An 11,968-nucleotide genomic window follows, 5' to 3' on the forward strand; every position below is an offset into this window, starting at 1 on the left:
CAAATTAATCCACTGTTCTAAGAAGTTTTACCTCAGAATAAAAATAGTTTAGTATTTGGTAAACTATTTTAGGAGTATAACTAATTGTTTTGATGTTGTTTTAATCACTTAAGGGTATTTAATATTTTATAAAGATGTTTTTACTCCACCAATAATATCCATGATTTATTTGTCACATTAAGAACATTTTAGTTTTGACTTTTGAAAACTTTAATTGTTTGACTTGATTTTAAATTTGAATTCGAACCGTTTTTGAACCATCGCGAGATTAATAACAGTAACCGAGGTGACGTGGCATCATTAGCGTGGAATTACTGTAGCATGATTACCCGGGCGTCACAACCCCATCTTGGGGCCTTTTCCGGAGTTCTGTCCGAGGGGGAATCAATCACGGAGAGCATCTACATCAACTCCATGGCCCCTCTGATGATGTGTGAGTAGTTTACCTCAGACCTTCGGGTCCATAGTTATTATCTGATATCTTCTTCTCTCTCTTTGGATCTCAATACAATGTTCTCCTCGATCTTCTTGGACATCTATTTGATGTAAGTGTTTTTTGTGGTGTGTTTTTCGAGATCCGATGAATTGTGGGTTTATGATCAAGTTTATCTATGAACAATATTTGATTCTTCTCTCAATTCTTTTATGTATGATTGGTTATCTTTGCAAGTCTCTTCGAATTATCAGTTTGGTTTGGCCTACTAGATTGATCTTTATTGCAATGGGAGAAGTGCTTAGCTTTGGGTTCAATCTTGCGGTGTCCTTTCCCAGTGACAACAGGGGAAGCAAGGCACGTATTGTATTGTGGCCATCGAGGATAAAAAGATGGGGTTTATATCATATTTCTTGAGTTTATCCCTCTGCATCATGTCAGCTTGCCTAATGCATTACTCTGTTCTTATGAACTTAATACTCTAGATGCATGCTGGATAGCGGTCGATGTGTGTAGTAATAGTAGTGGGTGAAGAATTGTTTCGGTCTACTTGTCGTGGACGTGATGCCTATATACATGATCATGCCTAGATATTCTCATAATTACGCACTTTTCTATCAATTGCTTGACAGTAATTTGTTCACCCATCGTAATACTCATGCTATCTTGAGAGAATCCACTAGTGAAACCTGTGGCCCCCGGGTCTATCTTTTATCATATAAGTTTCCCATTTATTTTATTTTGCAATATTTACTTTCAATCTATATCATAAAAATACCAAAAATATTTATCTTATTATTATTATCTCTATCAGATCTCACTCTCGTAAGTGACTGTAAAGGGATTGACAACCCCTTTATCGCCTTGGTTGTGAGATTCTTATTTGTTTGTGTAGGTACAAGGGACTTCCATGTAGTCTCCTACTGGATTGATACCTTGGTTCTCAGAAACTGGCGGAAATACATACGCTACTTTGTTTCATCACCCTTTCCTCTTCAAGAGAAAACCAACGCAGTGCTCAAGAGGTAGCAAGAAGGATTTCTGGCATCGTTGCCGGGGAGATCTACCACAAGTCAAGCATACGAAGTACCCATCACAAACTCTTATCCCTCGCATTACATTATTTGCCATTTTCCTCTCGTTTTCCTCTCTCCCACTTCACCCTTGCCGTTTTATTCGCCCTCTCTTTCCGCCCCCTCTCTTTTTATTCGCCTCTTTTTCGATTGCTTCTTGTGTTGCCGTGTGTCGTTATGGCTAATTCTCCTATCATTGTTAGTACTCCCGAGCATGAAGTTCTCAATTTAAACAAAGGGAGTGAGAAAATTTAAAAGATGCTTGGTATAGAAATTGCAATGCTCAGAATAGATCCTCTAGGAAGCTATCCACTTCCGTTCTTCTTCGCAATTTTTATGTAGGCATCACCCCTTGGAATAGATGTATTCTTAATACCATTACCGGAGGGAATTTCTTGGGTAGCCATACTTTTGATTCTTATAATGCTATGATAGATTTGTTTGGCCCACCACCTCTCTTGGTTAATGGAACTATTTTAACTTTGGAACATGTGATGCAAAGGCTTGAAATTATCAATAATAAAGTTGCCTCTGTGGAGTTGATTGAAAATTTGGATAAAAAGATCCACAACCAAATCGCTCAATATGGATCTTAGGTAGGAGATACTATGAATTTTTTTAAAGAAAAAGAACCTATAGTTAACGAAATAATAGATCTAGATTCCACAAGAATTGGTAAACTTGAGGATATTATTACTAATTTAGGATTTGCCTTTTCATCCGTTAAAAATACTCCAAATCTTACTACTACCAAGGTTGCCAAATTTATGTAGTCCCTCCATTCCTTTATGTAAGGTGTATTATTTTAGGCACGGTGACCAAGGCACACAATTGTAGAGGTGTTAGGATAAAAGTACCCTTGGCAAATTTGTTGGTTAGTTGCAAGTAAATCAGTGAGTCTAGAAAAGTAAGATATACATGCAATCGAGGGAGAGATAGTTTCCTTCTTTTGATACAAGGAGAGATACAGAAAATCAGGAGAGTGATACTTTCCTCTTTCTGGAGGGATAAGAGGGGAATTATGAGGATTTAAAATAAATGCACCTTACATTGTGGAATTTTTTCAAAAATCAAATACACCTTATATAAAGGAACGGAGGGAGTATGTTCCTAAAAATAAGGGTGAAACCTCTAGTAAGGAAATTGCGGATCTCAAATCTATAAGTGTTCACCCTAACTTCTTCAATATCATTAAAGAGCCTTTTGTTACAAATGAATTTCTTGATTTCTTGCCTAGGAGTTTGATAATTAATAAAAAGGAAACTCCCAAGGGTTATAAGTGTTCTATTGAAGAATTGCGTACTAAAGATGATAATACCTAGATCTATTCTTGCTTTTATGCCTAGCTAGGGGCATTAAACGATAGTGCTTGTTGGGAGGCAACCCAATTTTATTTTTGTTTCTTGCTTTTTGGTTCTATTTAGTAATAAATAATTCATCTAGCCTCTGTTCATATGTGGTTTTATGCTTTTAATTAGTGTTTGTGCCAAGTAGAACCTTTGGGAAGACTTGGGGAAAGTCTTTGCGATCTTGTTGTAAAAAACATAAACTTTAGCACTCACGAGATTTGCTGTCATTTTTTACTGGAGAGTGCGATTAAGTTGATTATTTTTGAAGATGATTAATAGATAAATTCCTCACGTCCAGAAATTTATATTAGAATTTTTGGGGTTACAAAAGTACTCGAAACTTACAGATTACTACAGACTGTTCTGTTTTTGACAGATTCTGTTTTTCGCGTGTTGTTTGCTTATTTTGATGAATCTATGGCTAGTATCGTGTGAGAACCCGGAAATTATTTCCAGACCCTCATGTGTATATTTGTCAATCCAGGATCAACTTGACAACACAGCGAAAATGGTATCACTGCAGAACAATAAAATAAGTATAAGTTTAATAACTCTTGCCACAAGGCATACATAGTGAAATGTCTCATGACATTTATTACAACCAGAAACATAGCGGAATATATAAATACATAGCGACTCCATCTCAGCCACAGGCAGTCGATGTAGTCAACGTGTCCTCACTCCTCAGGATCATCATAATAGTCGTAGTCGACGCCCTCGTCTTCATAGATCTCTGTTGTTCAACAAAAGTATTGCCATGAGTACATTACGTACTCAACATGCCTCCCACGGGGAAGGACCTAATAGCTACATGTGGCTTCAAAGGAAGGCTGTATGGCTCATTTGCGTAAAGCCAATTTTGTTTGACAAATAGAGTAGTTGTATAAAAGCAGTTTTAGATGAAAACATATTTTATCTCGAGAATAACTTTCATCAAGTGAGGATCCTCGATCAACTCACGTCTTTCATAGGTTTCAAGAATAGGGGCAAAGAGGGAATAAGCAAGACAGGTCCTGTACATCAAGAAAGATTCATGTGTTGTCCATGACCGTGGACACGGCTATTCGAATAGTTTTACACTCTACAGAGGTCGTACACTTTACCCACACGACACAATCCCGACTTGTTGCCACCAGTGGCCGCTGGTATAGTACTCCATTTGGTGTACCGGCAGGGGGATTGTGACGAGGTCTTTGGACTAGATCCCCCAAAGATGTGACATGCCCACCGGGTCTGGCGCACGGAACTAAGAGTACGTCCTCAAACTGGTCCCCCCATCTGTGCCAAGGATACTCCTCGCAAGGCAGCTATCCCATCTGCGGTACGGCAACATCGACACCTAAGGCTGACTAGCTTACTTGATCAAGCCAGTGCCCATATAGCATGTGGCTATACTGTCATCACAATCTTCAAATCCAAGACTTATTAGGCCTTATGCGGCCCGGACGACTGATTGCCCCCTTCAACTTGTGAAGGGCACCCAATCGCTCCTTCAATCCTTGATTCAGCTGTCGCCCGCACCAGTATTCAGATGGTAAGTTTCACCCAGAGTAGAAGAGGATGGAGAGGGTCAACAAGGGCCAACTGGCCTAGCTCAACATTAATTTTCAACTGTCAATGACTCGGAGGTCATTCAACAAGGCACCTACAGGGTGATAAGCATGGCTAAGCATTTCTACTCTACCGGAATTATATACTTCTACTCAGGTGTCAAGTAAATAGGCGACAAGCGGATCAGGGTAATGTGTCAATCGACACGTTGCTACGAGAATTACAATAGCATGCACATAGTAACAATAAAACTCAATGCAATTTTGTAAACCATAGGATAAGTATGATCAAAGAAGGAGGCATGCCATCATTGTCGAGTCCCCCGTTTCCTTCTTCCTCGTAGTGCTCCTCTCCCGTACCGTCGCCTCCTACTCGTAGTAACCGCGAAGCACAATAAATAACAAGCAATAAAATCCAAATAACATCCAAATGAAATAACCATATAGGAAGTATTGGTAGAAAGATGTGGATGGATATGGAGATTTTGAAGGAGGTAGATCGATTGATGATGAGTAGAGGGATTGAATGGACTGGTTGGGTGACTAAGAAAAACTCGGACACCATGTCTAACGTTCTAAATAGCAATATGCTAACTGGACTTTATTAATGCCCAATACAAATACTTCATACTATTTATAAAGAAAAGACAAAACAATGACTGACATGACATAAAAATAAAACAATAGCTATCATATGCATTTGAATAGCAATACAAATTTTCCAACAAATCAATATTTAGATAAAATCTAAATATTTATAATGGTTAAAACATCAACTATAGAATTTAACAACAAGCATCTTAAAAGTCAACCAAGCTACTTCTTAAACAAACTCATTAAGTTACAAAACATCAAACAATAGCACGATCCTAAAGAAATGCTAAAACATAATAGACTCAAATCATGTAGCATATAATTAAAATAATCTAGATACATATGAAGCAAATGGATCAACAATAATCTAGTCATAGCATGATCAACTCTTGTAACAAAAATCATGCACATGATATAACTCACAACACCACCTAGACTCAATCAAAATAATTTAAAAAATAATTCTACAATCTTCCGAAACTAAACTGGAACATAAATATTGCTACGCATGACAATATTATTTAGAAAGTGCGCATGCATATACTATGTCTGAACAAATAAAAATTATCGCACTTCACTAACATGCATCAAAAATAATAATTGTAAAACTAGTTCTAGAAATTCTATGACCAATTCTAATATATCTTAGAATCACTCAACAATATTTAGGACAAACCCTAGGCATGCTACGGACATGACAATAAGACATAAACAATTTCGCATGATTACTTATATAAAACATCATACACACTTAATAAAAAAATAACACAATTAAACATCTATTCAAACAAAACAATTAACTCGCTCCTAGCATCATTGAAACAGCCTATGGGTTTAGCATTGGATTTGGGTCACCGAGTAGTCGTTGGAGATGGAACTGGTGGTGTTGAGCGAGCGAGCGCTGGTGCGCGTCGCCGTCGTTGTCCGAACTCCGGTGATGAAGAGATGGTGGTGAGTGATGCTCCTAGTGACGAGAAGGCACCGAGACACGGATGGACATAATGGACGATCGACGGGTGACGTCGACGTCAGTCCCGAATAGAGCAGCGGCACGGCTCCATTGTGCGCGCGGCCAATGATTTCCAACGACTGGGAAATTATGTATAGGAGGTAGGGTTTGGCAAGGGGATTCTGTTGGTGGGAGGAATTGGACTAGGATGCTCACCTTAGGTGACGGTAGTCGAAGAACAGTAGAGATGGGGCTGTATTGCGGGGTGGATTACGAGTGATTGGAAAGGAATTAGAGGATGGGATGATGGGGCTTTTATAGAGGTGCTCCTGGCGCACGTCGTGACTTGAAGGGTCTGCCGAATCGTAGCCGGAGGAGGGAGATTAGGAGGTGAATGCCATTGTTGGGCCAATAACTTCGCCAGTTACTTGCATGAGATTAAGCGCATCATGAGTGGAGCCATTAGACTGAACGGACTCGTCGTTGAGTGGGGAGTAATTCTTGTGTTGATGACGAATGGAAATGGTGAAGGGATAAATGGGATTTGAAGGGAAAAGAAGACGCAGCAGCCATGGCATTTCTTCTTGTACAGGTACGTGCACGTGCGTGCGGGAGGAAGGAGGAGAGCCTAGCCGTCCGCTCGCTCGCTCGGCTGGACCGCTGGCCTGCTGGCTGGGCCATGGGCCAAGTTTCTTTAGTGACTAGACAATTAGAGAAAAGAACAATAAAAACAAATATAGAGAAGAGATGACCCAGTGCATACGTGAATGTGGGTGACCAATTTTTGGTGCGTACGTGCAATAGGCCAACAATGGCTAGGCTAGGATGCACATATTGGTTCAAGGACCAATAAAAAGAAAGAGAACTAAAGGAGTGAGAATAAAAGAAAATCAATATAATATAATATTGATTTCTTTTACTAGGATTGCTACAAGAGGACCAGAAACAAGGACAACTTAATGGTCTTCAAAAAATCCAAGAAATCAAAGTAACAAAAATAAGCAAGAAGAACTTAAATGAAATACTACGAATGAATAAATCGACTCAGGATATTACGGAAAATATTTTCCACTTGACATGTGCTAAATTAATTCCAAACAACTTGGTATTAATTTGAGCAATCTCCAAAATATAATTAAAGATTACGTTGCAACGTCCCTTGGCTTAGAGAGAAAAAAATTGAACTCTCAAAAAAATCAGGATGTTACAACTCTACCCTCCTTAAAAGGAATCTCGACCCCGAGATTCAGAGCTAAGAGAAAATATTTGGGAACTCCTCCCCGAGGTCGTCTTCTCGCTCCCAAGTTGCTTCCTTCTCGGTGTGATTACTCCACTTCACCTTGTAAAGTTTGATCACCTTTCTCCTAGTTGTACGCAACTGCTCATCAAGAATCTTCATAGGATACTCTTCATATGTCAGGTCATCCTTGACTTCTATGTTGTCAAGTGAAGTCTTCTGCACCTCTTCCGCGGGTTTCTTAAAACACTTCTTCAGCTGTGACACATGGAAAACATTGTGCACATTTGACAACTTCTCTGGGAGTGCCAACTGATAGGCTACCTCTCCACATCGAGCGGTAATCCCAAATAGACCAATGTAGCGGGGCGCTAGCTTACCCTTGATTCCAAATCGACGCATTCCACGTAGTGGAGATACCTTCAGGTACACATCATCTCCTATCTTGAATGATATGTCATGACGACGTTTATCCGAATAAGCCTTCTGTCTAGACTGGGCTGCCTTCAACCTTTCTTGAATCATTTTCACTTGCTTGTCCGCCTCTTCCAACGTGTTAGGTCCAAACACTTGGTTTTCACCTACTTCATGCCAGTTAATAGGTGTACAACACTTTTGTCCATATAAAGCCTCAAAAGGAGCCATCTTTATACTTGCTTGATAACTGTTGTTATAAGAAAACTCAGCATAAGGAAGACTCTTATCCCAACTACGTTGATAAGTCAAAGCACAAGCTCGAAGCATGTCTTAAAGAATTTGGTTTACCCATTCCGTTTGTCCATCAGTCTGTGGGTGATATGCTGTACTGAAATCCAACTGAGTTCCCAAAACTTCATGTATTTTCTTCCAAAACTGCGAGGTGAACCGAGTACCTCGATCTGACACTATCCTCTTAGGAACTCCATGTGCACAAATGATTCTTTCCATATACAACTCTGCGAGCTTCTCTCCACCATAGGTAGTCTTTACTGGAATGAAATGAGTTGACTTGGTCAATCTGTCCACTATGACCCAAATAGAATCAAATCCAGATGTCCTTGGAAGGCCTGTGATAAAGTCCATTCCAATTTCTTCCCATTTCCACACTGGAACCTTAAGTGGTTGTAGTAGTCCCGCGGGCTTCTGATGCTCCGCCTTGACCCTTCGACATACGTCACACTGTGAAACATAATCAGTGATTTCTCGCTTCATACTCGACCACCAAAAACTACCCCGAAGATCATTATACATCTTTGTACTTCCAGGGTGTATTGAGTATGCTGACTCATGAGCTTCCTTCATGATCGTGTCCTTGATATCCTTTTGGTCTGGCACCAACAAATGGTCTTGAAACCATATGCTTCCACTCTCATCCTCTCTATAGTCGGGTGCTTCACCCAATTTGATTTTCTTTCGAATCTCTTCAATGCCCTTGTCATCTTTTTGCGCTTATCGCACTTGATCTTGGAGAGTAAACTTGACCTCTAACATTTCACCATTTTCATCAAGGCTCACATACAGATTCATCTTTCGAATTTCCTCATAAAGTTCTGGCGCTTCCTTCTGAATCATCACATTGTTGACATAAACCTTCCTGCTCAGTGCATCAGCTACGACATTGGCTTTACCAGGATGGTAGTTAATGTTCAGATTATAGTCCTTGATCAAATCTTGCCACCTTCTCTGTCTAAGATTCAAATCCGGTTGTGTGAAAATGTATTTCCAACTCTTATGATCCGATTATATCTCACACCTATTTCCGATAAGGTAGTGCCTCCAAGTTTTCAAGGCATGCACTACGGCGGCTAATTCTAAATCATGTGTGGGATAGTTAACATCATGAGGGCATAGCTATCTCGATGAATAAGCTACAACCTTTCCTTGTTGCATAAGCACACATCCAAAGCCTTGTTGAGAAGCATCGCAATAAACCTCAAAATATTGAAGAATATTTGGCAATACCAATACTGGACCAGTTGTCAACCTCCTCTTGAGTTCTTGGAAACTCGTTTCACAAGCTTCTGACCACTCAAACTTTTTATCCTTCTTTAACAACTGAGTCATAGGTCTAGCTATTCGGGAAAAATCTTCAATGAACCGACGGTAATACCCGGCTAGTCCAAGGAAACTGCGTATTTCTGACACATTCTTGGGTTGCTTCCAACTGAGTACTGATTCCACTTTTGCTGGATCCATGGCAACTCCTTCGGTTGAGATGACATGTCCTAGAAAGTCCACTTGTTTTAACTAGAATTCACACTTACTAAACTTGGCATAGAGTTGATGAGCCCTTAGCCTCTCCAAAACCACTCGAAGGTGTTTCTCGTGCTCTTATTCACTCCGGGAATAGATCAAAACATCATCGATGAACACTACAACAAACTTATCCAAGCAATCCATGAATACGCTGTTCATGAGATACATGAAGTAAGCTGGCGCATTTGTGAGTCCAAAAGACATTACCAAAAACTCATAGAGACCATACCGAGTAACAAAGGCGGTCTTTGGAACATCTTGCGGGCGAATCTTCAACTGGTGGTATCCCGATCGGAGATCTATTTTGGAAAACACACGTGCTCCCTTCAATTGTTCGAACAAGTCATTAATCCTTGGCAGGGGATACTTATTCTTAATAGTTGTTGCATTCAGCGCTCGGTAATCCACACACATGTGCATGCTACCATCTTTCTTTTTCACAAATAGCACAGGTGTGCCCCATGGTGATGTGCTCGGCCTAATGTAAGCCTTCTCTTCTAACTCCTGAATTTGCTTCTTCAACTCGGCTAATTCATTCGCTGTCATCTTATAAGGTCTCTTCGCAATAGGAGTGGTGCCCGGTATTAACTCAATGACAAACTCAATCTCATGGTCTGGTGGCAATCTAGGCAATTCATCCGGAAAGACATCTGGATATTCCTTCACCACTGGAACATCCTCCAAAGTTAACTCCTTCACTTTGTTCAGCATGCAATCAACCTCGGGTTGAGGTGCAATCCTAGCTTGGTATTCCACAGTGGCCCCTTCAGTGCTTGTTAATGTAACAAAGGTCCTAGCACAATCTACAAATGCCTTATGTTTCCTTAACCAATTGATTCCTAAAATGATATCCAAGCCTTTGGAGTCTATCAAGATAAGATTTGCTAGGAACTCTACCCCTTCTATAACTATAACCACTTTAGGACACTTCTGCCTAGTCCTTAAAATACCCCCAGGTGATTGCACTACCGTTTGCAAGTTCAAACCCTTAGTTCAAAAATGATGTTTTTTAGCAAAACTCCTTGAAATGAACGAATGAGAAGCTCCAGTATCAAAAAGTACTAAACCGTAATATGAGTTGATCGGGAACATACCAAGAACAACATCTGGTGACTCTTGAGCCTGCTCGATGGTGACATGATTGACCCTTCCACGTCTTGATGCATGAGTGCACCCCCTGGTGTATTGAGAATGCCTCAGCCACGTCCAGCTGCGGGTGTCTTAGCTGCAGAACCCAAATTGAACTTCACTGGAGTGGGACCAGTGTTCTTGTTGGGACATGCAACAACAAAGTTACCCTCTTTCCCACAACTGAAGCATGCCTTTCTAGTTGTATTAGCATGATTACCTCCCACTTCAGCTCATGGAGTCTTATATGCATTTGGCTGATAGGTGTTGTTGGGCCTTGATGGCTTGACATACTGTGCACGATAGCCAGGATGATGACCAATCTTTTGTCGGGAGTTACCTGCCCCATGGTGATTCTGTGGTGCTCTACGCTTGCGGTGCTCCTCTAACTCCCTCCTTGAGTTCTCCTCGAGTATAGCCTTGTTGACAAGTGCTTGAAAGGTAAGGAAATCATGAGATACCAGCCTGTCCTTTAACCCAGGGTTCAGCCCCTTCAAAAACTTGGTAGTCTTATCAGCTTCAGTTGGAATATCTTCCCTTCCATAACGTGCCAGCTGTGCGAAACGACTAAGATATTCCGACACTGTCATCTTTCCTTGAGTAAGAGCTCGGAACTCATCCCTCTTTAGCTCCATGATGCCTGCAGGAATATGTGCGGTGCGGAAAGCTTCTGCAAACTCATTCCAAGTGATAGTTTGGGCATCCTCACGAGCTTCACAATAATTCCCCCAAAAATCTATAGCCACACCCTTGAGCTGGTGTGCCGCAAACTTGACACGATCTTCCACGGTGCAATTGGCCAAGTTGAGAGTCTTCCTGATGTCCTTCAACCAATCATCAGCGTCAAGTGGGTCTGCTAATCCCTCAAAAGTTGGCGGTTTTGCCCTCATGAACTCAGCAAATCCCGACTATGGTGGTTGACCCTGATTCTGATTCGCAACATTGGCTGCAAGCTGCTGAAGTATCTGTGTTTGCATCAACATTATCTGTGCCATATTGGGTGGCGGTAGTGGTGGTGGCACATCATCTCCTCCAGAGTCAGAGTCGGTATCATGGACATGTCCCTCCTCAAAGTTTTCTTCAAAGACATGTTCCCCAAAACCTGGTCCACGACCGCGACCACGTCCGCGTGCTCCATGGCCACGACCTCCGCGATTAGCATCCATCCTGTTGGCCTCCCGGTGTTAGAATAGAAGAGAGGGAAATATCTAACCCATAAACCCAATATGATAACAAATGAACAAATAAAACCAGCAACTGAACTCCAAATAAAACTCCAATTAAAACACTCAAGCATGAAAGTACTGGACAACATAGTAGCTATACCACATATATCGGTATAGTCTACTATGGACATAGCAAACATGAAAATAACTAACGTTCACTCGCATCATCAAAGATATCGCTCATGGTTCCTATA

General features: G+C 40.9%; 1 pseudogene; it reads right to left on the reverse strand.

Moving 5' to 3' along the window:
• Window positions 1-3,532: 3,532 nt before the first annotated feature.
• Window positions 3,533-11,183, reverse strand: LOC147975743 (uncharacterized; annotated as a pseudogene).
• Between the last annotated feature and the right edge of the window lie 785 nt (window positions 11,184-11,968).

Source organism: Triticum urartu, chromosome 4A, assembly GCF_056163025.1.
Source record: "Triticum urartu cultivar PI428250 chromosome 4A, HENAU_Tu73, whole genome shotgun sequence".
Classification (NCBI taxonomy): Eukaryota; Viridiplantae; Streptophyta; class Magnoliopsida; order Poales; family Poaceae; genus Triticum; species Triticum urartu.